Source organism: Mus pahari, chromosome 1 (assembly GCF_900095145.1).
Source record: "Mus pahari chromosome 1, PAHARI_EIJ_v1.1, whole genome shotgun sequence".
NCBI lineage: Eukaryota > Metazoa > Chordata > Mammalia > Rodentia > Muridae > Mus > Mus pahari.
Window position 1 is genome coordinate 102,370,760 of NC_034590.1, and position 25,207 is coordinate 102,395,966.

Sequence of the window (25,207 nt, forward strand, 5' to 3'; positions counted from 1 at the left end):
AAATGTTCAACATCCTTAGTCATCGGGGAAATGAAAATCAAAACAATCCTGAGAGTTCACCTCATACCAGTCAGAATGGCTAAGATCAAATACTTAGGTGACAGCAGATGCTGGTGAGGATGTGGAAAAAGAGGAACACTCTTCCATTGCTGGTGGGCCTGCAAGCTGGTACAACCACTCTGGAAATCAGTTTGGTGGTTCCTCAGAAAATTGGACATAGTACTACCTGAGGACCCAACAATACGACTCCTGGGCATATACCCAGAAGATACTCCAACATGTAATAAGGACACATGCTCTACTATGTTCATAGCAGCCTTATTTATAATAGTCAGAAGCTGGAAAGGACCCAGATGTCCCTCAACAGAGGAATGGATAAAGAAAATGTGGTACATTTACACAATGGAGTACTACTCAGCTATTAAAGACAATGAATTTATGAAATTCTTAGGCAAATGGATGAAACCAGAAAATATCATCCTGAGTGAGGTAACCTAATCACAAAAGCACACACATGGTATGCACTTGCTGATAAGTGGATATTAGCTTAGAAGCTCGGAATACCCAAGATACAATTCATAGACCACATGAAGCTCAAGAAGAAGGAAGACCAAAGTGAGGATACTTCAGCCCTTCATAGAAGGGGGAACAAAACACCTGTGTGAAGAGTTACAGAGACAAAGTGTGGAGCATACACTGAAGGAAAGGCTATCCAGAGATTGCCCCACCTGGGGATCCATTCCATATACAGTCACCAATCCCAGATACTATTGTGGATGCCAACAGGTGCTTGCTGACAGGAACCTGAAATAGCAGTTTCCTGAGCGGCTCTACCAGTGCCTGACAAATACAGAGGTGGATGCTCTCAGCCAACCACTGGACTGATTACAGGGTCCTCAATGGAGGAACTAGAGAAAGGACCCAAGGAACTTGAAGGGGTTTGCAGCCCCATAGAAGGAACAACAATATGAACCAACCAGTACCCCCAGAGCTCCCAGGGACTAAACCACCAACCAAAGAGTACACATGGAGAGACCCATGATTCCAGCTACATATGTACGGCCTTGTTGGTCATCAATAGGAGGAGAAGCTCTTGGTCCTGTGAAGGCTCCATGCCCCAGTGAAGGGGAATGCCAGGGCCAGGAAGCAGGGGTGGGTGGGTGGATGAGCAGGGGGAAAGGGGAGGGGATAGTGGGTTTTCAGAGGAGAAACCAGGAAAGGGGATAACATTGAAATGTAAATATTACATTGACTGATTACATCTACAAATTCACATTGTGAGGTGGCAGATAGACATACAATTTGAGGGGACACCATTCAACCTTGTATATGAAATTAAGAAATAAAGAAGAGCCTCACAGTAAAATGCATCTCAAGTTAAAGAACATTAAATGCAAAATATGCCCACTTGTGTGTGGGTACATATGCATGTGTGCATGCATGCACATGGGCACATGTTGAGGCCAGAGTCAGCATTGTGTGTTGTCCTCAGTCTTCCCCTTAGATTTTACAGGTGTCTCCCTGAACCTGAAGCTCATTAATTTGAAAGGAACGGCAGTAAGTCCTAGGGATCCTCCTGTCTCTTAGTACTGGGGTCATAGTCATGAACCCCTATGCCCAGCTTTGTGTGTTTGTGCGCACATGCAACAGTGTATGTATGGGGGTGGGAGACAACTTTCACGGTTGGCTCTCTACTTTCCTCATGTAAGTCCTGAAGATTGAGCTCTGGTTGTCAGGACTGGCAGCAGGTACCTCTACCCTTTGAACCATTTTGCCAACCTATGCCCAGCTCTTTTATGTGTTGTGCTGCAGATCCAAACTCAGGTTCTCATTGAAGTGGAAACATAAAGGGTTCTTTAGAGAGTCAGTTGTGTTGGATAATGTTTTACTGGAGCAAACACGGAAGGAGTGTTTCACTGAAGCAGACACAGGTGAAAGGACACATGATGAAGGATTCTTTGCTAACAACATGTATGTATGTATTAGTTCGCCTTACATTGCATAGTTGAGCTGCATTTGTCAGGATTCTGTGGACTTGGTCTGATTGGATGCATGTGCTGAGGCAAAACATGTGCTGAGGAGTACACATGGAGGACACCTGATGTTTGGAGGGTATAAATAGGAGTCCACAGAATGACGACGGCAGAGTTTGTCTTGCTGGTTCAGCTAGTTGTACAACACTTGTAGGTTTCAAGTCTTCCTGAGTCCTCCCTGATCTTCACTTCCCTGAGAAAGGCACAGCTGGGAACTTCTGATGTTCCTGTTGGTTCCTCCTGCTGACTGCCAGGCTGAGGCCTGGCTGCCTCTGCTAGGTCATTACTAAACCAACTCTACCAAACTGGACTGCTGGTGTATCTGTGAAGTGTTTGCAAGTGGATCGAGCTGCCACTATCTGCTAACCTGTGAACTGAACTGTCAATGTCCAGACAACACAGATGGGAGCTGCTCCAAAGAACAGGTTCACTTCCCCCATATCCTTTCTTCTCCACTACCTCTGGTGGATGGTGGGCTAGAAGGGAGGTTAAAGTGTTTAAGAACCATCATTAAAAATAGGATTAAAAAAATTGAAATTTCACCTGCATGGCAAGCATTTCTACCCACAGAGCCATCTCCACAGCCCTGCAAAAAGTCTATTTTAAACCTAACACAATATACGTCTTAATGTTTGTGTGCATACACACAATTCAACAATACAGGTGAAAAATGTTTTTCAAAAGTTACTTGATGACCTTTTGAGAGATCCCTGGTTAAGGTACTTAAACTTTTGTTTTTCATTTTTCAAGACAGGATTTCTCTCTATTGCTTTGACTGTCCTGGAACTCACTATGTAGACCAGGCTGGCCTTGAACTTTCAGAGATCTGCTTCCCTCTGCCTCCCGAGTGAGGTGGTACAACTTTGCTTGAGCAGAGGCACTCGGGGCCTCCAGAATAGTTGGGAGTTTCTAAAAAGTATGTATTCATTTATTCATGATAAAGTGGATGCTATGGAACTGCTAGAGTCTGATGTAGCTTATGAAGATACCACGGCCATGCCAATGCTTCCCAGCAGTCTGTGATAAAAATAAAGGTTAATGTGTATGCAGGCTTACAACTTCATTTCCAAGAAGGGCTGTGCCCACATTCAAATGTGGGTCTAATGGGCTTTGAGAAGTCCCACTATTTTTTGAAAAAAAAAAAAGCCTCATTACTGAGTAAAAAAGAATAAGTCTTCGTGATTTCATAAATTCAAAGTCTATTTGCCCTCAGGGCTCTAGCCATCCTTGGTAGGTGGATGCATCTTAGAATCCTACACATGACTTTTCCATATGTATACTGATTAAGGAGGGAGGGGCAAATTCCAGAGCATTTGATCAGTTTCATATACTGATGAATTTTATACACTTTTGATGGTGGGTCAATCATTTTGCAAGGAGTTAATAGACCGTGCCTAGAAGGAAATGTGTTCATTTCTATCTCTCTTCCCCCCCCCCCATTCCCTTCTGTCTACCATAATAAAAGAAGACTTGGGGAAAATGGTTGGTTGGCAGAAGAATTGGAAGGGGACTTTGGGCTGATGAATAACTAAATGAGATCTTCTGAAGCTCAATCTTGCTTCTTTACCTTCTTTGTCAGGTTACAAGGTGGAAGTGACACATACACTCTTGTTTGGTCTTCCCAATAAATATACAAAAATACTGTTCTTGCTCCATAGTGAGTAAACAGAGGCCATCTGATTTGTTGTCTGGCTTAGGAACACAAGTTAGTTTTATGTGGCAGACCACAGCCTTTTTGTTGCATAAGCCATAATAGTGAAAGGAAGAATAAGATATTGGGAACATCTCATCCTGGCTTCGAATATCAACTAAAGTTTGAAATAAAGCACCAGTCTTTCAATTTCCATTGTATCTTATGAGTGTATGTGTGTGCCTGAATGTATGTATGAGCACTGTGTCCATGCAGGAGCCTGCATAAGTCAAAAGAGGGTGTCAGAGCTTCTGGTACTGGAGTTATAGGTAGTTGTGAGCTGTGATGCTAAATATGGTGACCCAAACCCAGGTTCTCTGGAAGGGCAGTAAGTGCTCTTACCTGCTCTTAACTGCTGAGCCATCTCTACAGATCAGAAACCCTGGTTGTTAAAAGTAAATGAAATTAACTCCTAAAGAAAATGTCTAGGTGCTCTTAAAAGTGACACAGGAAGCAGAGCATGGAAGGGAGAGTGATGTGACCTGAAGTCTGAGGCACGGGAGAGGTCCATATGCTGTCCCTTTCACTCTGTAGATGTGTATGTTGGCACCTATCATCCAGTGATGCTTTATTCTAGTAACTACTCCAGTACAGTCACTGCCCCTGAAAGATGGGACTTATAGTGGCATGAGCCATAGGCTAAACAGCTGATGTACTGAAAAGCCAATGGGTCCTTCCTATTCACATTTTCATCAGGACTCAGAAACCATTTGCCTGTAAATCACAGCGCTTTCACAGTTTTGCATTTTATTTACCAGCTGCTTGTTGTTTACAATCTGAGTCATGTGTGTGTTTGTATGTGTCTGTATGTGTGTGCATGCACGTTTGCATGAGTGTGTAATTATGTGGAGGATGTTGTATGCCATTTCTCCCCCACCTGTTGATCTCTCATTTGTTTTTGTTTTGTTTTGTTTTGAGACAGGGTTTCTCTGTGCAGTCCTGGCTGCTCTGGAACTTGTAGACCAGGCTGACCTCGAACTCACAGAGATCCACCTGCCTCTGCCACCCAAACACTGGGATTAAAGGTGTATGCCACCACTACCTGGCTGTGTCTCTTTTTTGATCGCTTTCTACCTTACATATTGTGCAGGGTCTCTTGATAAACCCAGAACTTGTTTTGGCTAGTCCTTGTTGCCAGTTTGTCCTGGAATTACAAGTGAGGTACCATGCCTGCTGACACTCACGTGGGATCTCAGGATTCGAATTCTGGTCTTTGTGCTTATGTGGCAAACTTCTATGCTGTGCTACCTACCCAACCCCACCAATGTTTTTTTGTTTAAGGATTTATCTATTTTTATTTTATATGTATGCCTTGCATGCATGTCTGTGCACCACTTGTGTTCAGTGCCTACAAAGGCTAGAAGGCAACATAGGTTCCCATGGAATTGGAGTTAACAGATGACTGGGAACCACCATGAGGTTGCTGGGAATTGAACTCGCTGAGCCATCTCTCCAGCATCACTTTCCCATCAGTCATTTTTACTAAGCAAAAGTCAGACATCAATTTTTGAAATTCTTTTGGCATGTTGGAATTATGAAGCCACATTACATAAGAGATTTTTTTTTGTCGTCTTCTGGAACTTTTCTTGTACATATCTACACATGAAACATGATGTAGCAAGGTTTATATCCAACAGCTTTTGTGATGAAAGGGATTCCCTATCTTTTTTGTCTATTTTTCAACTTTAGCTTGTTTATTTGTTTGTTTATTTTTATTTTTTTGTTTTTGTTTTTTCAAGACAAGGTTTCTATGTGTAGTCCTGGCTGTCCTGGAACTCACTTTGTGGAACAGGCTGGCCTCAAACTCAGAAATTTGCTTGCCTCTACCTCCTAAATGCTGGGATTAAAGACATGCTCCACCACTACCCCGCAGCTTGTTTATTTTTAAATGGAAACAAAATTCCAAATCTCTTTCCACAGGGGACAGAAAGAGCAGTAATCTGTGCACAGGGATTATCTGGGTTAGTTTTGATAACCTGGGAAGTTATTGTGAATAGCATACTTACTTTGTATATGAAATTTTATGTTCAAACCAAATTTTAAGCCAGGGAATGACTTTTATCATGAATATACCACAATTTTAAAGACTTGTTCATGTGGCTATTTCCATTTTATGCACGGAATATAATTTACCAGGCACATATTTTCCAGCAACAATGACATGTGGAGGTGGAATCCACTCCATGTATCAGGACTGCAGACAGCAGGCACATGTAAGTTCTTAGTTCATTCCTCACTAAGCTGATTACATAGTACAGATTTGATTTGACCTCAAAATCTGCCAAACAACAGAAGGCTGTCCCTGCAGCCTGCTGTGTCAGGGAACAGGGATTATGTCCTCAAAGGATGTGCATAAATGTTATTCTCCAAGTAACTGGACCATAGTTCTCAGGAGTTTGCCTTCTTATTGGCTCTTCCTGAGCACTTGTCTGGTTTTTGTTTTCTATTGTCTTTCTTCCCTTAGAGGAACAGTGGAATGTGATAGAAGATACCTGATACTCTCCTCTTCTGGTCTTTTCACAGTGTACATAGATAAATGCACTGGGCAAATATGCACATGTGCAGATACATCCACAAACAAGTTATTGAGTGGGAGTTTGAGGCTAGCCTGAACTACATGGTACTAGTGAGGCCATCAAAGCAACATAGTTACATCTTGTTTCAGAAATAAATTAAGTTCATATGCTTATTCAATATTTTATTTTTAATACCTGTATACACCCTGTAACATTTTAAATATCCAGGACATACCAGTAATTATCAAAACCATCTAAACAAGGGGGAAGTTCATCAGCAGTACATTCTAAATGTGTAAAGGCTAGCAGGCTGGAGTTCACTATAGAACAATTCATGCTTTATTTCTTATGTGGAACAACTGAGTGAATCTGTGCTGGGCAGAAAGGTACATTTAACAAATGTTTATAGCCATTATAAATCTGCTATATCAAAGGTCACAAAATGCTGCTTTTCATGGTTCCATATTAACCCTGAGGATGCAAAGTGGGCTCTTCTCTTTGGTCCACTGTTTGAATGTGCATATTATTTCTTTTCTTTTCTTTTTTCTTTTTCTTTTTTTCCTTTTTTTTTTTTTTTTTTGGTTTTTCAAGACAGGGTTTCTCTGTATAGCTCTGGCTGTCCCGGAACTCTCTTTGTAGACCAGGCTGGACTCGAACTCAGAAATCCGCCTGCCTCTGCCTCCCGAGTGCTGGGATTAAAGGGCATATTGTTTCTGAAGCAAATGAAATAACATGAATGATTTTAGTTAACAAGAAACATTGGATGGGCTGGAGAGATGGCTCAGTGGGTAAGAGCACCCGACTGCTCTTCCGAAGGTCCAGGTCTGGAGTTCAAATCCTAGCAACCACATGGTGGCTCACAACCATCTGTAACAAGCTCTGACTCCCTCTTCTGAAGTGTCTGAAGATAGCTACAGTGTACTTACATATAATAATAATAATAAAAAAGAAACATTGGAGTGACATCATGATAGTCTCAAATACTTTGAAACAGCTTTAGCCTGCATTGTTTCTACAGTGACTGAAAGGACCGACAAATAGCCACACATTCTTTCCTTTCCTTTCTTTCTTTCTTTTTCTTTTTTCTGTTTCTGTTTTTGTTTTTTGAGACAGGGTTTCTCTGTGTAGTCCTGGTTGTCCTGGAACTCACTCTGTAGACCAGGCTGGCCTCAAACTCAGAAATCTGCCTGCCTCTGCCTCCTGAGTGCTGGGATTAAAGGCGTGTACCACCACGCCCAGCCTCTGTAATTTTATTCTTATGTATGAATTTATGCCTTTATATACTATTTGTACATATGAGTGCAGGTATACATATATTTATGTATTCTTAGTACGTGTACATGTGTGTAAGCATGAATATGTGCTTGGGATGATAGAGATAGCGACTTGTCAATAGTGAGAAAAGTGGTTTATTAAAAACAATCAAGCAAATATTGCCTTGAACCCCTGATCTTCCTGTCTCCACCTATTTAGTACTGGGATTTTAGGCATATACTGCTAAGCCCAGGTTTTGACCTATGGTTTCTTTTCCCTAAGTATGTGGCTATCCTTTTACTCAAATATGTGGTTTGTGTGTACATGTATGAATGTTTGCATGTATGTCAGTATACATATCTATGCAGATATACTTACAGACGTGTGGAGGTGCCTTCCTTGGTTGTTCTACACTTTAGAACGAAGAGCTTGAAAATTCTGGTTAGCTGGCTTGATCTGGAAATGCCTTCTCCACCTTTTGAATCCTGGAATGGGCCACCACACTCATCCAGCATTTATAGGAGTTCTAAGGATCTGAACTCAGGTCCTCATGCTTGTGTGGCAAGTGTTTTACTTATTATTCTTTTTGAGATGGGGGGGGTAGTCTCACAAAACATCCTTGCCTGGAACTCGCAATGCAGATCAGGATGGCCTTGAACTTATAGAGATCCATATGCCTCTGCCTCCCAAGTTCTGGGATTAAATACATGCACCACCACACAAGCCAGAATTACTTTTTATTTTTTTAATTGAAAAATATGCCATTTATTTATTGATTGAGAGATAGCAAGCAAATATGAACATATAATTTGGCAAAAATGTGGAGGTCAGGATCAGAGGACATCTTACAGGAGCCGATTCTTTTCTTCCACCATTTGGGTGCTGATGACTGAACTCAGGTTAATCAGTCTTGGTGATAGGTGCCTTTGTTGAGCCATCTTACTACCTCCTGGGATGATGATGATGAAGAAGAATAAATTTTGTAAAGCACAAAATGAATGACATTACAAGGAAACTGACTAAATTAAAATTCTAATTATCAAATATTTTTAAAGCTTGTATTATTCATTCATATGCTTCAATGATATATTAAATGACCAGACTCAATGACAGAACATTTGGCTACCATGGCTTTGAAGCTGTGAATATAAATCCTATTTTGAGATGGACACAACCATAAGGTAACTGGAGACAGAATCTATGCTTCTGGTGCTAAGCATAGGTCTGCTAAAGCTATTGCAATTGCTGATTGTGCTAATAAGTGATGCATATGCTACATCTTGGTTAATAATCAATATGTATTTTTCTTCCCATCCAAGTTCAGGGTCTGCCAGAGAGGATAAAGACCCTTGGGTTAGTTACCATCCCCCTCCATTAGCTTGGACACAGACAGCCTTATTTGTCTCTACATTGGCAGTTCTTGATACAGTGTCTGGTATAGATTCATTCTCCAAAAACCACTGTCTGATTAAACAAAACAGAAAGCAAATCAAGTGCTTGTGAAGACTCCAATAATTTCCTGTCTCTTACCTTGCTGGGTCCTCAGTAACTGCCAGGAAAATTGTACTTTGTGATTTCCTTCCTTCCTCCCCCCCTCTCTCTTTCTTTCTTCTTTCTTTCTTTTTCTTGTTTGCTTGTTTTTCTTTCCGTTTTTGAGTCAGACAGCATTTCTCTATGTAGCTCTAGTTATCTATCCTAGAATTTACTGTATAGTCCAGGATGGCTGGAAGTTCACAGATTCACCTGCCTCTGCTTTCCAAATGCTGGGATTAAAGGTGTGCACCTCACTGCCTGGCTGTACTTTGTGCTTTTCTGTTGAAAAAAATGGGACTCAGAGAGCAGGGCACCAGATGCAGAAGAGTATAACTGAACTCAGGATTGTTTGATTCCAAAGTTCATGCTTGTGCCACTCTCAGCTCTAGGTTCAGATGATAACACAGTGAATTTATTTTAGACCCTGGCATGTCTTATTGTTTCTCCCTGTCCTCTTCCTCTTTGGGTATTATGGACGGACCATCAGTCTCAGGTTTCCATGCACAGTTGACAAGAGATCATCTACTGAGCTGTACTCACTTAAAAAGAATCAATAAAATAGCAACAATTCTCTCACAACTCAGTGAGTCTAGCTTATATGGACACGTGGCCAGAGAGTTATTAGGCACACTTTAGTCTAACCACATGGTGCTTTGTTCCTATTGCTGTAGGAAACCCAGGGAAGAAACATCCAAGCTGTGTGCTGGGAAGCTGTTTTATTAGATCCATGCAATAAGGCACAGAGTATATGATATTAGACCAGTAATGGGCTGGTCCTCCTACTATCCTAAGACTGGGATTTGTACACATTTAAGAATGTTTGTTCTCTTTCTATATAGCTCCATACTCTGTGATTGGGTGTTTTAAACTACTAAACAGTGATGGCTAGAATGAAAGGAAGAGAGAAAACAGGGGACTCCAGAGGAGACATATGGTTAGTCTTTATGCACAAGAGTACATGCCAGCTAGCATGTATACCTGGGGTAGACACAGGCCAGCCCATATGGCTGTTTCTTGTTCTTTCTCTCAGTCCTCTAGGGTTTCCTCTTCCCCCTACCACAGGATGCCTGTCCATCTCTTCCTCCTATCTTGTCTGAAAAGCCCTGGGATTACAGATGTGAGACAGAACACCCATCATTAAATAGGTTCTGGGGATGTGAACCCAGGCCGAAAAGCTTTGTGTGGCAAGTGCTTTTATTGTCCACTGAGTCATGCCTTTAGGCCCAGATGAGCTATGTCTGATGCTTCACAAGTATATTTTGTCTGCTCACAGGAGATTTTGTTTTCCATGCAGTTTGTGGCTGGCATCCAGGAAGGCCACAGGAAAGTACTAGTTTCCCAAAAAGCAGTGTCCTTTGTTATAAGTGCCAACATGCAACAAAAGACTGCTCTGAATTTCACTTCCCTCTACCTTGTCTTCTTTGTTTGCAAAAGTGCTCAGATATACTAAAAACAAAACCTTTTCCTGGGCCTCATCCTTCACTGTGGCTGTTCCTCTATTTCCTGCCATCCTCTCATGGTCAAAGTGCCTGGATTGGTAGTCTGTAATCACTGCTTCAAAACCCACACACGGTTTCAGCTTTTGAAACTTGGCATCCTTCCCCATCATCCTACTAAGAACTGTTCTCTATAAGGTCAGTGAAGCTGTTTGTCAAATACACTGACCCTTTCTTGGTTCTGAGTTTTAAAATCTGCATACTCCAATACTATTTGGGAATAATGTCCTCGAGGCTCACTACACCTGCACCTTCAAGAATGTTGCACATTTTGCAATGTCCACCTTTCTTTTCTTCTTTTCTTCCTTTCCTACTCTGGAAATTCTACAGTAACTACTCTACAGACAAGACACCTATGCTGTTTTGTGTCCAGGGTCGGTCTAATTCCTTGCTCCTAACAAGGCCCTGCTGCACTCTTCTGAATCCTGGATCTATACACAACTGACCTCACCTTATCTAGTTCTACCCAGGAGTTCCAATGTTCTTCATAGCACAGTCATGCAGTCCTTTGATTTTGATTCTTTCTGTTGCCCCAGATTCAGGTCCTGGCAAACCATAAATAGAAAGGTTCTAAACAAAGGCTTCCTCTAGTGAGTCTCATCACCCACTGCATTCCACTTCTGCCCCTTCTTTCCACTCCTGCTGGATACCTGGGTTTTAGCTCTGTGTCTCTCAATCGTTTTCTGTCCCCATTTCTATAGCTATGTACCACAGACATTCTAGGAAGGTAGTTCTCATATGGCACCTTATCATGCAAAACCCTTTTTGTGGCTATTAAAAAATATATTTTAAGTTGGGCATGGTGGTGCATGCCTTTAATCCTAGCACCTGGGAGGCAAAGGCAAGCAGCCTCCTGTGAGTTAAGAGGCCAGCCTGGTCTAAATAGCAATTCTGGTTCAGTCAGTGATACCCAGAGAGTCAGAGTCTCATTCTCATTCTCTCTCTCTCTCTGCACACACACACACACACACACACACACACACACAATTTCTAAGTATGTGTATATGTGTGTGGGCATGTGCATGAGTGCAGGTACTCCTGGAATCCAGAAGGCATAGGATCCTCTGGAACTGGAGTGACAGGTGGTTATGAGCTATCTAACATGGATGCTGGGAACTGGAGTCCAGTCCTCTTAGGAGCCACTTCTCCAATCCTTGCTTTCCACTATTAAAGAACTAAACAGAAGCTCTAAAATGGCAAACCAGAAAAACATGATGGGATTGTTTTCCACAGATAGCTCAGTAAAAACCTAACAGAAAAGGTAGAACATATGATATAGCCCCTATACATGACCATGGTGGTTCTAAGAAAAATACTAAAAACTTACAGTTGATGCCTTCAAATACTTTATTCTTTAAATGTGTGTGCCTGGAAGTGAGCAGCCCACTGGATTTGGTTTTCTTCTTTCACCATGTGAATCTCAGGAACCAAATTTAGGACATCAGGTTTGTGGCATGTTTACCACCAGGGAGAACTCTCAGGCCTCTAAACTAGTTTCTTATCTATGACCAAGTCAGTTGTTCTATTAGTTAGCATGTTAAATCACTTAATATTTCTAGGTATCTGTCCCCATGTGCAGACTTTGGAGGTAGGACTCCATCAGTAGTTTTCAAACCTGACTGCACTTCAGAGTAGCTGAAGGGTGTTTAAAATTTATCTACAGGTGGAGCCCATGTTTAAAAGGCCATACTAGTGATTCTAATGTGTTGCCATGGTTGAAAACTAATACATTCTATTTTTGTATATGTTCCCATGTGTGTATTTAGGCTTGGGGACAAAAGGGCAAACGATACCTTGGGTATCATTCTTCAGGAACATCCATGTTTGTGTTTTAAGACAGTATCTCTCACTTGTCTGGAGCTAGACTTAACTGGCTGGCTGTGGAGCCCAGGGTTTCTCTTGTCTTCTCCTTTGGCACTGACTTTATAAGCATGAACCTGGCTTTCTTACATGGATCCAGGGGACTGAACTCAAAGCACTTTATATACTGATCCATCACCTCAGGTCTGAGAACTACTAGATGCCTCTCAAGAGTCTTTTTGTCTTCAATGCAGTTTTTTTTTTTTTTGACTTTGTTCTCCTTTTCAATTATAAGTTGATTTCACTTTAATTTACTTAGCAATCCCAATTTGTAATTGTGGAATTGTGGTTATTTTGACTTAGCCTCTTTCTGTGCTATCATTTTTACCACTAAGGTGGTCCTTCCTTATCTTTGTGTGTTTATTTCTTGGTGCACAGATTTTTTTTTTTTTACAAGACATTTACTAAATCAAATTTAAAAGCTTCCTCTAAATCATATCCCTTTTCTGACTAAAATAAAGTACAACTTGGACATCTTATTTTGTGATTGGTGTTTATTTGGAGGCAACCTGCTATAAAGCTTTGATTCAGGAAGAGGAAGTGCTTAAAGAAAGTATTTCCAAAACTACTGTTTTTATATAATAAAGTAATGTGGGATCCTACCTATAAATTAATTAATTATATCCTTGAGAATGTGTTGTTTTGTGTTGTTGTTTCCATTTAAACTTAATTTATAGATAAGTTCTCGGACCAGGTGGGGGTTGCTAAAGGCCTCTACCCCATAGCAATGGCTATGGAGAGGAAGCACCCCACTGGTTGTGAAAGATGTTGGTGAGGGGAAGTTGTACAAAGTATTGTCCTTTGATGGCCATGGTACAGCTGTCTCATACCATTTTATGCAAATAACTCAAGACATCAAAGACAGCTTCACAAAGTGAATTCCCACTCAAGTTTGGAAACATCAAACTTCAAGTAACATGGTCATTTTTTTGGATCTGAGGTATCTGACACAACTACTAAATGCCCTCCCAGATTGCTGTTCATTTTCCTTCAAGATACTAATTAAAATTTTTTATTTTTAATTATGTGTGTTTGTGCAAGTGAGTGTGGGTGCTGGTAGAGGCCACAAGAGGGCACTGAACCCCCTGGAGCTGGAGTTACATACAGGTGATTGTCCTCCACTGAAGTGGCTGCTGGGGACTGAACTCCGGTTCTCTGCAGAAAGTGCTCTTACACGCTGGCCGTTTCTCCAGCCCTCATATTACTATTAGTTTTTAAAATTACATTTATTTATTTTGTGTGTAGCTCGGAGAACAACTGGGAGTTAGTCTGCTTCCACTCTGTAGGTTACTGGGAATAGAACAAAGGCTGTCAGGCTTGGCAACTTTACCCACTGAACTATTTCTACGGCCTTTAACACACTACTTTTAAAGCAATTTACATTTTGAGAAAGGTAGAAGTAGGGCTAGGTGAAGCTAAGGGTAGACTCCAGAGGCTGAGGCAGGAGGTTTAAGAGTTCGGGGCCAGTCTCAGCTATTTAGAGGGGTTAGAAATAAACCGGGCTACACGAGAACCTCGTCTGAAAACAAAATGCAATGCCAAGTAAGCAAGGCTTGTAATCTCAGCGCTCTTGGCGAGGCTGAGGCAGGAAAATCGTTTAAGAGTTCCAGGCCAGCCTGAGCCCTAGAATGACAGCTTGGGTCAAATTATTGAAATTTTAAAAAACTGTTTTAAACCGCCGAAGGAACCGCCAAGCAGTCTCCCAGTTAGCAAACAGTTAACTTCTGAGACGCAAGACTCACGCTTGATTCAAAGCCCTGGCGACTCTGCAGCAAAGAGCGGCCGGCAGCCCGGGTAGGCGGCTCGCACCTTCCAAGCGCATCCCGCACTTAGACTTGAAGACATTCGCTACCCGGGAGGACGCGTCGCGGGACCGCGCGCGCCGTAGCCTCACAATCAGGACGCACGCTGCTGACGTCACGGCCGCGGCCCGCCTCCTGCGCGGGGAAAGAGGCGGTCGCCTATTGGCTGCGCCTCCTGAGGCCTCGGGACCAATCACAGGACGGTGAGCAGCGAGGTCCAGTTCCTGACGTTGTGCGGCCGCCGCGGGGTTTATTTAGCTCTAGGGTCCTGACCGCCGCCATTCGGAGTCCTCTGCGCCCGAGGCTGTCCCCAGACCGCTCCGCCCCTGTCCCCGAGCCTCGGCCCCCGCCTCCGCGCCGCCTCTCCGCCCCTCGGGCCGCTGGGAGCCGCGCGCGGGCCCGCGGAGAACATGTCCTGACTGAGGCGGGAGGGCGGAGGCGGCAGCAGCGGGGTGGGCGGCGGCGCCGAGGGAGGCGGAGAGGGGCCGGGCTCGGCTCGTCGCCGCTGGCCGTGCGGGAGTCGCCGCCGCCGCCGCCGCCGCCGCCGCGGCCGCCGGGCGCCGCGCGTCAGACGGGGAGGAGGAGGAGGATCCGCGGCCGCCAGGTAACCAGGCCTGGGTTGGGGGCGCCGCGCCGCAGGCCCCTCGCGGGTCGACCGCGGCCTGACGGGGCGTCGCGGGGAGCAGGCTGCCGAGTCCCCGGGCGGCAGCGTTGCGGGATAGCGCATCGCAGGCCCGGGGTTGTCCGCGGCCGCGCGTCCATCTTGGGCTTCCCAGCGCGGGGACAACCCGGGGGATGAGGGAGAGTGGCCCGCCCGGCTTGTTTACCGACCTCAGTTGGCCGCCTTCGTCAGCGGCTGGCGCTGCCCTTCTGCCCGCCTCATTCCGGCAACTGGGATTCCTCCCGAGTCCGAGTGTGTGGGTCTTATTCCCACTTCTCAGTAGGCCGTAAACACCCGGATTCGTCGCTCTAAGTTGGTGCTGGTCCCCAAACTTGTGTTTTGGTCCCTTGTCCACTTTTCTCTCCCCTTATACGGTGGCCTCCCGTTGTTGCCTAAAGCAAATCAGGGTGAGAGTTGATGTCTGGTGGCCATGGGCAGCTGGAACTCCGCTCCCGGTAACGATCGCTCTGTGCACCCATCTTGTGGGGATTTGTTGTTGTTCTGTTTTGTTTTTCTGCTCTAATTTGGCTGGTCATTGCACAGACAAAAGAGCTGTAATACTTGCTGTTAGCGCCGGGGAGAGGCAGTTTAGGTTAAGCAGGAAGTTTGAACCAGCCCATTATCTTGGAGACACTGGTTTTGAAACCACCTTGCTTAGAATTTTGTATCTCAACCCCTCGATTTCCCCTTTCGGTTACCCCCTAAGTCACTGTTATAAGTCCCTTCCACTGCTTGCAATGTTTGGTCTCTCTGTATAGTTGACCTGTGATGGTGTTAATAAACGTGTTGGAAGTGTTATATAATGTGTGGCTCCTGTACCCCGCAGTCTCTTTCAGTTGACTCCCTACAACTTTTGCTACATGCATGGTACCTCTGTTGATCAAAAATGGGTGACTTGGCGTATATAGAGAAGACAGGGGAGACCCGAGGATCTTTGTGACAGAGGCTATTAGAAAGTCGACTGAACTATGCTTGGGGAAAAGTAAAGCCGGATCCTGTTAAATGTTATTTTAATTAAATGAGGTATTTCGAAAGTATATTTAGAAGCCAGCTCTCTTGATTTGGGGGCTCTTAAATTTTTGTAACTTTTTCATTTTGGGGGTTTGTGAGGGGTTAAAAGGTAGGACAGTAATGAGACATCATACTTTTTGGGGGGGAGGATGTTATTTGAACGCCATGGGAGGTTTCTCTGGTTGCTGTTTTAACAACCTTTTATTAGTGCTGTTGAGCATTGGGGCACCCATTTACTTACTCTTGAAATGTGCTTGAGGTTGTATGAAGAACTTACAACTCATGGTAATATAGTTTAAACTAATGATGGCCTTGATCCATAACTGTGTACTGATACGGATTGTGGCATATCACTTTTAAGGTCTGAGGATTAAGCCAGGCAAGGTGGTGAATGGTGAATGCCTTTAACCCTAGCACTCAGGNGGCAGAGGCAGGTGGGTCTCTGAGTTCTAGGCCATACTGGTCTACAGTGTGAGTTCCATGACAGGGTTACACTGAGAAAACCTTTTTCCCCAAAATCATAATTAATTAATTAATTAATTAAAGTAAGTCTGAGTATGAACATTAATTCAGATGTACAGTGTTTGAGGTAAATTGATACAGTGAGAGCCATTACATGTAGTTTTATTTATATTGCGTTTATAAAATCAGTTAAAACTTAAATGTAGTTGCAAAAGTAGGATGCTAACTTTTTATATAACTTGGTTTGGTTTTATTTGAGCATTGCTTACCTCTCTTCCCTAGAAATGCCTTTATGTTTGAACATTTTTTCTTCCAGTTTGTGGTGGTTTATTTGGAATTTTCATGTCCCCCTTATACCTTGGGTATATTTTCTGTATTTAAATACACTCACACCTCTGAGGTGCAGTGGTGGTGCATGCCCTTATTCTAAGCACTCTGGAGACCAAAGCAGCTGGATCTCTGAGTTCAAGGCCATTGTGGTTTACAGAGTAAGTTCCAGGACAGCTAGGGATACACAGAGGAAACCTGATCAAAACAAAACAAGACAAAAATAAAAACAAAAAACCCCTACAGAACCAAAAAACAAAGTACCCAACACATTCACTTCTTACCACAATAAATAAACCTATAGAAATGAAAAAAAAAAAATTCAAACTCCTTTTGGTGTTTAAATTTCTCAGTAGTTTGGTCTCAATATATTCTTTAATCTTAATTCTTTCTTCTTCCCTATGTGAAGCTCAGTCTGGCTAAACTTAAGTTGTTCTGTGAAGTCCCTCCGCTTGGCCTTTATTTTACCCTTTCTTACTGTACATCAAGTTAAGTGCTATCTCCTAAGAACCCCTTTGAGAACTTACCCTGGAGGAACCTGTTTGCTCCTTTGTATGAGACTTTCCACCCTTTTTGTTGTTGTTGTTGTTGTTAGTCTATGGTAGTGTAGATTTCTTTTTATGACGTCTGTTTCCCAACTATATTTTTAAGACTCCCGAGATTTGGTGTTCAATTTTTTTTAAGGCTTTGAGAAATGAGTTTGTATCTATGGAGACAGTATAGTTGGCTCTGAAAATATAGTCTGACAAAGTATTTCTGGATACAGAGGTATTTCAGGATATACAATTCGTATGCTTTCTACTATTGAAGTTTCTGGGATTTTTGATGATTTATGAGAGAAAATATTTGAAACTATGGTCATACCATAAAAAATACTTGGTCAGTTTGTTTACATTTGTTAGCACTGTTTTTTACTAATACATGGTATTGGCATTTTTCCATTGCTTGTGCTGTATTATTCAAATGAAAATCTCTGGTTTTGTTCACTGAGTCTAAGATAGTTACTTGGCTTTGGATTTGGTACTAGTGACATGAAAGGTAGCTATTTTGTATTTGTATGCAGATGACATTTATCATCATGGGAAGGAGGAATAGTCAGTCTGTAACCTATTTGGATTTCTAACCTCAGATGCTGATGGATTGTACAATTGATCAAAAGGCAGATGAGGTAGGGGAGTATGATTTTGTTGCTACCTGTTGGTGTGGTTGGAAGAAAACATAAAAGTGGCCTAGAGTATTATGTACCAAAGATAATACATGTAGTTATGTAGTAGGGATGTGGATACTTAGGCATTTGGAAAATAGGTGTGTGTGTTTCTGTTAGAAGTATGAGTAAGTTTCTTGGCAGTAAATTCTCCTGATAATGTCTCTGCCTTCTGTGAAAACTCACCCTTTTATAGTTTGTCAAAATATTTTTCCCTTCAAAATATTTTGTGTGTATGGGTGTTTTGCCTGCATGCTTGAGTGTTTACCACATGCATGTAGTACCCTTGGAAGCCAAAAGAGAGTGTCATATACTCTGGGACTGGAGGTGCAGAAACTTGTCAGATACCATGGGGGTTCTGATCCTCTTGAAGAACAGCCACTGTTTTTAAATGCTGAGCCAGCTTTCCAGCCCAAAATTGTCTAATTTTTATAAAATAGTTTTTTTTAGATATACCTTTTAACCTTTGTTTTATGGGAATGGGCATTCTGCCTATGTGTGTCTGTACGCCACCTGCATGTTGGATCCCTTGAGATCTGAGTTACAAACAGTTGTGAGATGCCATTCGGGTGCTGGGAATTGAACCTTGGTCTTCTGGAAGAGCAACCAGTGCTCTTAATTCCTGAGCCATCTAGTCCCCAAAAGTTGTTTATATAAGAACTTTTTTTTTTTTTTTTTAAGATTCATAAATCTTTCCAGTATACCTAGAGCTAAAACTAACCTTTAATAAACTTCCTGAAATGCTGGGTGTTTTTACTAGGCTACTTGAATTTGTAAAAAGCACTTTCATATACCAATACCAGTAATGAGAAGAAACCTAGATCAGTTTATCCTATTAATAATTAAGTTGGAACCCTTACTTCATATCATTTATAAATTTTAACTCAAACTGACTATAAACATAAATTTAAGCGCTAAACTACAAAATACTAGATGAATTAAGGTTTCCAGCCTAATTTTTTGAATATGGATGTTCATTCAAGTAGTGGGTTCTGCCACTACTGTATGTTGAAATTTACTGAACTTTAAGTCTAATTATTCTCAAGTATAAGTTGATTATTTTAGGACAGCATTTTTTAGACGTATGGCAAAATCCCTGTTGTGTAGATGAAGGAAAAAGTCCTTATAAATATTATGCTGCAACAACACATTTGCAATTGAAATTCAGAAGACAGTATAATTGCTGTGATTTTTTTTTTTTAAATAAACCATTTCAGTTCTTTGCTTTCTTGTTTAAGACATATAATGAACCTTCTTTTATTTCTCTTTGTATTTAATGAAGCTAAAGCTTATCTATCTGTCTGTCTGTCATATTTTTATGGTGCTGTGTATCAAATTTAGGGCCTTGTGCTTGTTAGGTAAGCATTCTAGCTCTGAATTAAACCATACCCATCCTCCCCCGATTTCTTTTTGAGGCTTTCCTTCTGTAGCCCATACTAGCTTTGAATTTGTAATTCCTCTTGTCTTAGCCTCTTGATGCTGGGATTATAGCTGTGTGTCCCTATACTTAGTGTAAGGTTTATTTTTAAATAGGGAAGCGACTGCAGTTCTAGAACTACTTTTTATTTTTCTGGGGAATGTTCTCCTTTGATACCTGGAATATTGAATTGTTATTGACTTATTAATGAGTAGCTGCCATATACAGATACTGTTTGAAGACAAATAAATTTTCATTGTTGAATATTAGAAACAGACCATAATGCACTTAGCTAAGTATTATGGAAGATAATTGTCTTGCTTAATACTGATCATAGTATTTTCACTATTAAGTGTGATGCTAGTATAGGTTTTTTTTCAAGATGTTCTTTAGCAAGTTAAGTTCTCTATGCAGGCTCTTTGTTTTTCTTCTGAGAAAAAGTCTTTATGTATAGTTTAGGCTGGCTTTAAACACAGTCCTTTTGCTTTAGCCTCTTAATGCTGGGGTTATTGGTATATACTAAAATGACTTCTGTCACTGAATTTTTAGTGCTATTCTATATAGCTTGATAGGAATATGCACTTTTTCTTCTTTAGTCCATTGACTTGATAGGTTCCATTAATTTTTGTTCCAATTATTTTGGGATATTGAATCAGCTTTATCTCACTTAGATATATAACTCCATCTGTCCATCCATCCATCCTGCCTAATCAGCTTTTCAAGGCAGAGTTTCTCGGTGTAGCCCTGGTTCTCCTGCCATTCACTCTGTAGACCAGGCTGGCTTGTATTTACAGAGAGATCTGCCTGCTGCTGCCTCCTTGGTGCTGGGATTAAGGCTTGTACTACCAAGCCCAGCTTTTTCCTTTTTCTTTTTTTTACTTTTTTGACAGGCTCTCACTCTGGCTCATTGCAGGCCCAGAACTTGGTATGGCCTTGATCTCACAGAGATCTTTCTGCCTCTGCCTCCTGACTTGTGTGGGATTAAAGTTTTGTATACTATGTCTAGCTCAATGTATTTTGTAGATTTGTGCTTCTATATACACTTTTCTTTTTCCTCCTCCTCCTCCTCCTCCTCTTCCTCCTCCTCCTCCTCTCCCTCCTCCCTCCTCCCTCCTCCCTCCTCCTCCTTCTGGTTCTGGTTCTCGTATAGCACAGGCTGCTCTAAACCATGGATTTCTGACCTCCTCTGTCTATACTTTCCCAGTGCTTGAAATATAGGCGTGTGCCATCATGCCCAAGGTAACCCATGGCCTTGTTCATGCTAGGTGAACCCTCTACCAATTAAACTATGTCTTAGTTCAGTAATACTGAGCTGGTGAGAAGGCAGCATTTCACTACTTTATTTATTTATTTATTTTGGTTTTTCGAGACAGGGTTTCTCTGTGTAGCCCTGGCTGTCCTGGAACTCACTTTGTAGACCAGGCTGGCCTCGAACTCAGAAATTCGCATGCCTCTGCCTCCCAAGTGCTGGGATTAAAGGTGCGCGCCACCACGCCCGGCTTTCACTACTTTATTTTTGTGAGGTATACTCATCTGTGGAAGTTTAGGGAAGTTTGGTTTGTATTTTGTTGTATTTCTCACTTTTTATTTACTTATTTTTGTTTTTTTAAAGATTTACTTATTTTATTATAGCTGTCTTCAGGCACACCAGAACAAGGTATTGGATCCCTGTTACAGATGGTTGTGAGCCACCATGTGGTTGCTGGGAATTGAACTCAGGACTTCTGGAAGAACAGTCAGTGCTCTTAACCTCTGAGCCATCTCTCCAGCCCTATCTCTCACTTTTTAAACCATACCTATAAGTTGTAGAATAGATTGTTTTTCTTTATAAGATAGATTCTTATTGTGTATTCCAGACTGGCTTGGTGCATATGTGCAGGCTGACCTAGAACCTGTGGATAGTGGTCCTCCTACTTTAGCTTTCTGAGTGCTGGCTTTGTTAGGCATATGCTATCACTCTTAAACATTTACTATGAATTTTTTTACAATCCTGTAAACAGTTTATAGACCAATGTAAGTCCCTGGACCATGATTTTTCAGTAGGATCGTGTTGTTAGTCTCCAAGATACTTCATTCTGTTGTTTTTTTTTTTTTAACCATCCAATCTTTAATTCTCAGTCTAGAATAGTTTAAGGATCTAATAAACCATCCCAACTTCTTATGAAGAATATTCATGGACTTGTACATACTAGGTAAGTGGTCTATCACTGAGCTACACCTATAGCCTTTAAAAGCTTCTTATTGTGAAGATTTTCAAACATACACATTGAGACCAGGACAGTGAGTTCTCATGTGCCCATAACCTCATCATCAACATGTGGGTGACACTGTTTTATTTCTTGTTTTTCTACCTATTCCTTGGGGATTATTTAAAGACGCACACTGTGAATATTTCAGTGCTGACTTTCCTTTGCCACTGGAACTATCCCAGTGACAGCAGACTTGTGCCTCTGTGTCTATGACTTATAACTGGCAGTCAGGTCAGAGGCTTGATAACATTCTATTTCTATTACCATTTATATTACTTGGTATTTTTAATTCATGGTGCTATACTTGTATACTTTGTAGATGTATGGTAGCATTAGAGACAGATCAGGTCTGTTATGTAGTAACAGATTAAATATTAGTTCTGTTTTAAAATTTGAGCTTAACTCTATACTATAGTGGAAATAGAAATTTTATTTTTCATCATCTTTGGAAATAAGATATTTGCAAAATTCATTTGTTTTCAAAAGTGAGTTTTACACAGAAGAACAGGGAGAGGCTTTGCTAAGGTGTGTAGTACTATGCTGGAGAGCACATTATTTGGCTGCCTTTTATTTTTACAAGTGAGACATTCTTGTCTCTAACAGATACATAGGGTCTGCTTACTAATCATATGGGCAATCATTGCATGCTTACCTTTAAAGCATGGTCATCTTTAGGCTCTGAAATTCCTATACATGCTATTTAGATATACTCATTCTTTTTTCACTTGGCTGAATAAAAATGAAAGGCTTTTAAATTGTTATTAACATAACATTTTTTTGTTTGTTTTGTTTTGTTTGTTTTTTGGTTTTTTGAGATTGGCAGGGTCTCACTATGTAGCTCTGGCTATCCTGGAACTTACCATGTAGACCAGACTGGTCTCGAAACTCACAGAGGTCTGCCTGCCTCTGTCTCTTGAGTGTTGAATCTTTTTTTTTTTTTTTTCCCCCTCTCTAAAATCTGGACTGGTATATACTGGTCTAAAGTCAGGCTGTCTGTAGGCCCTCATGCCCCCCATTATAGGTGCTGACTTTAGTGTATTTTTTTTTATTAGACATTTTCTTTATTTACATTTCAAATGTTATCCCCTTTCCTGGTTTCCCCTCTGAAAATCCCCATCCCTCCCCCCCATCCCCCTGCTCCCCAACCCACCCATTCCCATTTCTGGTCCTGACATTCCCCTATACTAGTGCATAGAACCTTCACAGGACCTAGGACCTCTCCTTCCATTGATGACCGACTAGGCCATTCTCTGCTACATACACAGCTAGAGCCACAAGTTCCACCATTGTGTGTGTTTTCTTTGATTGGTGGTTTAGTACCAAGGAGCTCTGGGGGTACTGGTTAGTTCATATTGATATTACTCCTATGGGGGTTTTAAACCCCATCAGCTCCCTGGGTACTTTCTTTAACTCCTTCATTGGAGGGACCTTGTGCTCTGTACAATGGATGACTGTGAGCATCCACTTCAGTATTTGCCAAGCACTGGCAGAGTCCCTCAGGAGACAGCTATATCAGGCTCCTGTCAGCAAGCTCTTGTTGGCATCTGCCATAGTGTCTGGGTTTGGTGGTTTATGGGATGGGTCCCCAAGCGGGGCAGTCTTTGGATGGTCGTTCCTTCAGTCTCTACTCAGAACTTTGTCTTTGTAACTCCTTCCATGGGTATTTTGTTCCCCCTTCTAAGAGGCCCCCACGCCCCTCCCATTATAGGTGCTGAATTTAGTGTATATTTTGCTTACTTGTTCAACTTTTTTTCCCCTCCCTCCCCTTGTTCAACTTTTTAGACATCATTTTTGTAGTTCTCCATCTAAAAAACAAGATATAAATGAAGTGTGTATCACCAAGTTTTTTGTTTTTGTTTTTTTTTCAAAAAGTCTAAGAAGGATTGCTCAGCAAGAAACACAGGCAAATTAATAGTTCAAGTTTTGGATAGTGGGAATAGGCCATTGAATGTATGTGCTTGGATACAGAAGGCCTGGATTCAGATTCTGGCTGTACCACTTAGTGATTTTTGTTTTAAGGGTAGTCACAGTGTTTTGTCTCCGGTTTTTAAAATTGGATATAAAAATAGTTCTGAGGAATAAATTGGTTAATATATTGGTTTGTACAATGCTTAGCAGTATTAGCTGTTATTGTTTACTTGTTGAACAGGGCTGACTTTGGCAGAATTGTGACATAGACAAAGTTGGCCTAGTGCTCACCCACTTAGAACAAACAGTACTTTCAGTCTGTTGCTCTTCTGCACTCTTCTGCGTGATGCCCTTTGTTGTCTCTGCATTGAAAGAAAAAATATCTTCATTCTGTTTTTATTGTCACATTATAAGAATCATGAGGAAAATGATCTAGTCTAGTTTCCATTATTAAGTAAGAAATTTTAAATAACTTGTTTTGAGGTGGCGGTCTCACTGTATAACCAACCCTGTTTGGCATGAAGCTTGCTTTGTACACCAGGCTGGCCTTGACCTCACAGAGGTCTGCCTGTTTCTTCCTGAGTGCTGGGTTTAAAGATACATGTCACCATACCTGGTCTAAATTATGAGTTTTAACACTTTTAGTTCAAATAACTTTTATGTTTCTAATGACTAACTGAATTTGAATTGATTTGCGGGATTAGTATTTTGAAACAGATGGTAAATCAGAGTTGGCATTGCCTTGGAGTGTTTTAGCTGTTTGCTTCTGCCACCTTTTACAGCCTTGTTTCATATTATACTTTATGTAAAATTTCCAGGCACTACCTCCTATCCCTGTCAAACAGGAAGCCCCTTAGCATCTGATAACAAGCTGCTATGAGTGAGCTAGATATACTTTCCAATGGCCTTCTTAAGGGTGCTTTGTAATTTGGGAATCTGTTTGTAGTCTCTTTAAGAGAATGGAATAATGAAAGAAGTTTTGAACATGTTAAGCCTATCATAATTACTAGGAAAATTGCCTTATTCTTTTATGAATCTCAGGATGGAAGCCAGGATTTCCTGCATGCTAGATTGAACTCCCCAGCCCTCTTTTATATTTAAATGCTGGATTGAGAATGTACTCTCGTGCTTGCTTCGGTAGCACATATACTAAAATTGGAATGATACAGTGAAGATTAGCATGGCCCCTGCACAAGGATGACACGCAAATTAGCAGATTCGAGAATGTGCTCTCAAGATTAATTGTCCTATTTCCATGCACATCTAAGAAGACCATCATTTTTAAAGTAGTTATATCCGTCCACTCTTTCTAAGTTGTAAGATGATTAGTTTTGTTTGAGATTGTAATTTGAGGTGCATGACTCTAGTTATGGTAAAATTGAGTTTACTATATAGTAGAAGGGTGTATATGTGGTATTTCTTGCCTCCTTTTTCACACTATGTAGCAACTGAAATGTTTAGAGAAAATGAATTTTGTATTTAAAGAGACAAAGTTGGTAAGTAAATAGAATTCCTGAAATGACTAGAAGATAGATGAAAAGAAATGTCACTTAACTATTGTTATATGCTAAAATAGATACAATTGTTAATAACTGTCTTCTAGGTATTTTTCATTCTCATCAGTGGATTGCTAATTTCTGTTTAATTAAGAGGGGGATACCTGTCAGAAATCTTTTATTATGTTTCCTTCCATAATTAATGTATTCTTACCAGATTAAAATAGCACATTTTAGTGGGGCTGGAGAGAACACTGAGTGGTTAAGACAATCTACTGATTTTGCAGA

At 41.3% G+C, this 25,207-nt stretch overlaps 1 protein-coding gene, 2 long non-coding RNA genes and 1 other non-coding gene across 5 annotated transcripts in view; 2 read left to right on the top strand and 2 right to left on the bottom strand.

Annotated features, from left to right (window-relative positions):
• LOC110328566 overlaps window positions 1-14,603 on the bottom strand; it is a 43,815-nt gene extending 29,212 nt beyond the window's left edge. The window contains exon 1 of the long non-coding RNA XR_002380866.1: window positions 14,235-14,603. This is a non-coding gene — a long non-coding RNA (uncharacterized LOC110328566). The remainder of the gene's footprint in view (window positions 1-14,234) is intronic.
• On the bottom strand, window positions 8,231-14,233 carry LOC115063399. Its single transcript, XR_003843269.1, has 3 exons — window positions 14,125-14,233; window positions 10,974-11,067; window positions 8,231-8,442 (listed from the first exon to the last, which is right to left on the bottom strand). It is a non-coding gene; the product is annotated as an uncharacterized LOC115063399 (long non-coding RNA).
• Zranb1 (zinc finger RANBP2-type containing 1) overlaps window positions 14,370-25,207 on the top strand; it is a 57,836-nt gene continuing 46,998 nt past the window's right edge. For both annotated transcript variants that reach the window (XM_021207980.2, XM_021207973.2), the window contains exon 1: window positions 14,370-14,788. The gene's annotated coding sequence lies outside the window, so the exon portion shown is untranslated. The remainder of the gene's footprint in view (window positions 14,789-25,207) is intronic.
• On the top strand, window positions 24,549-24,656 carry LOC115063061. Its single transcript, XR_003842941.1, has one exon. It is a non-coding gene; the product is annotated as a U6 spliceosomal RNA (small nuclear RNA).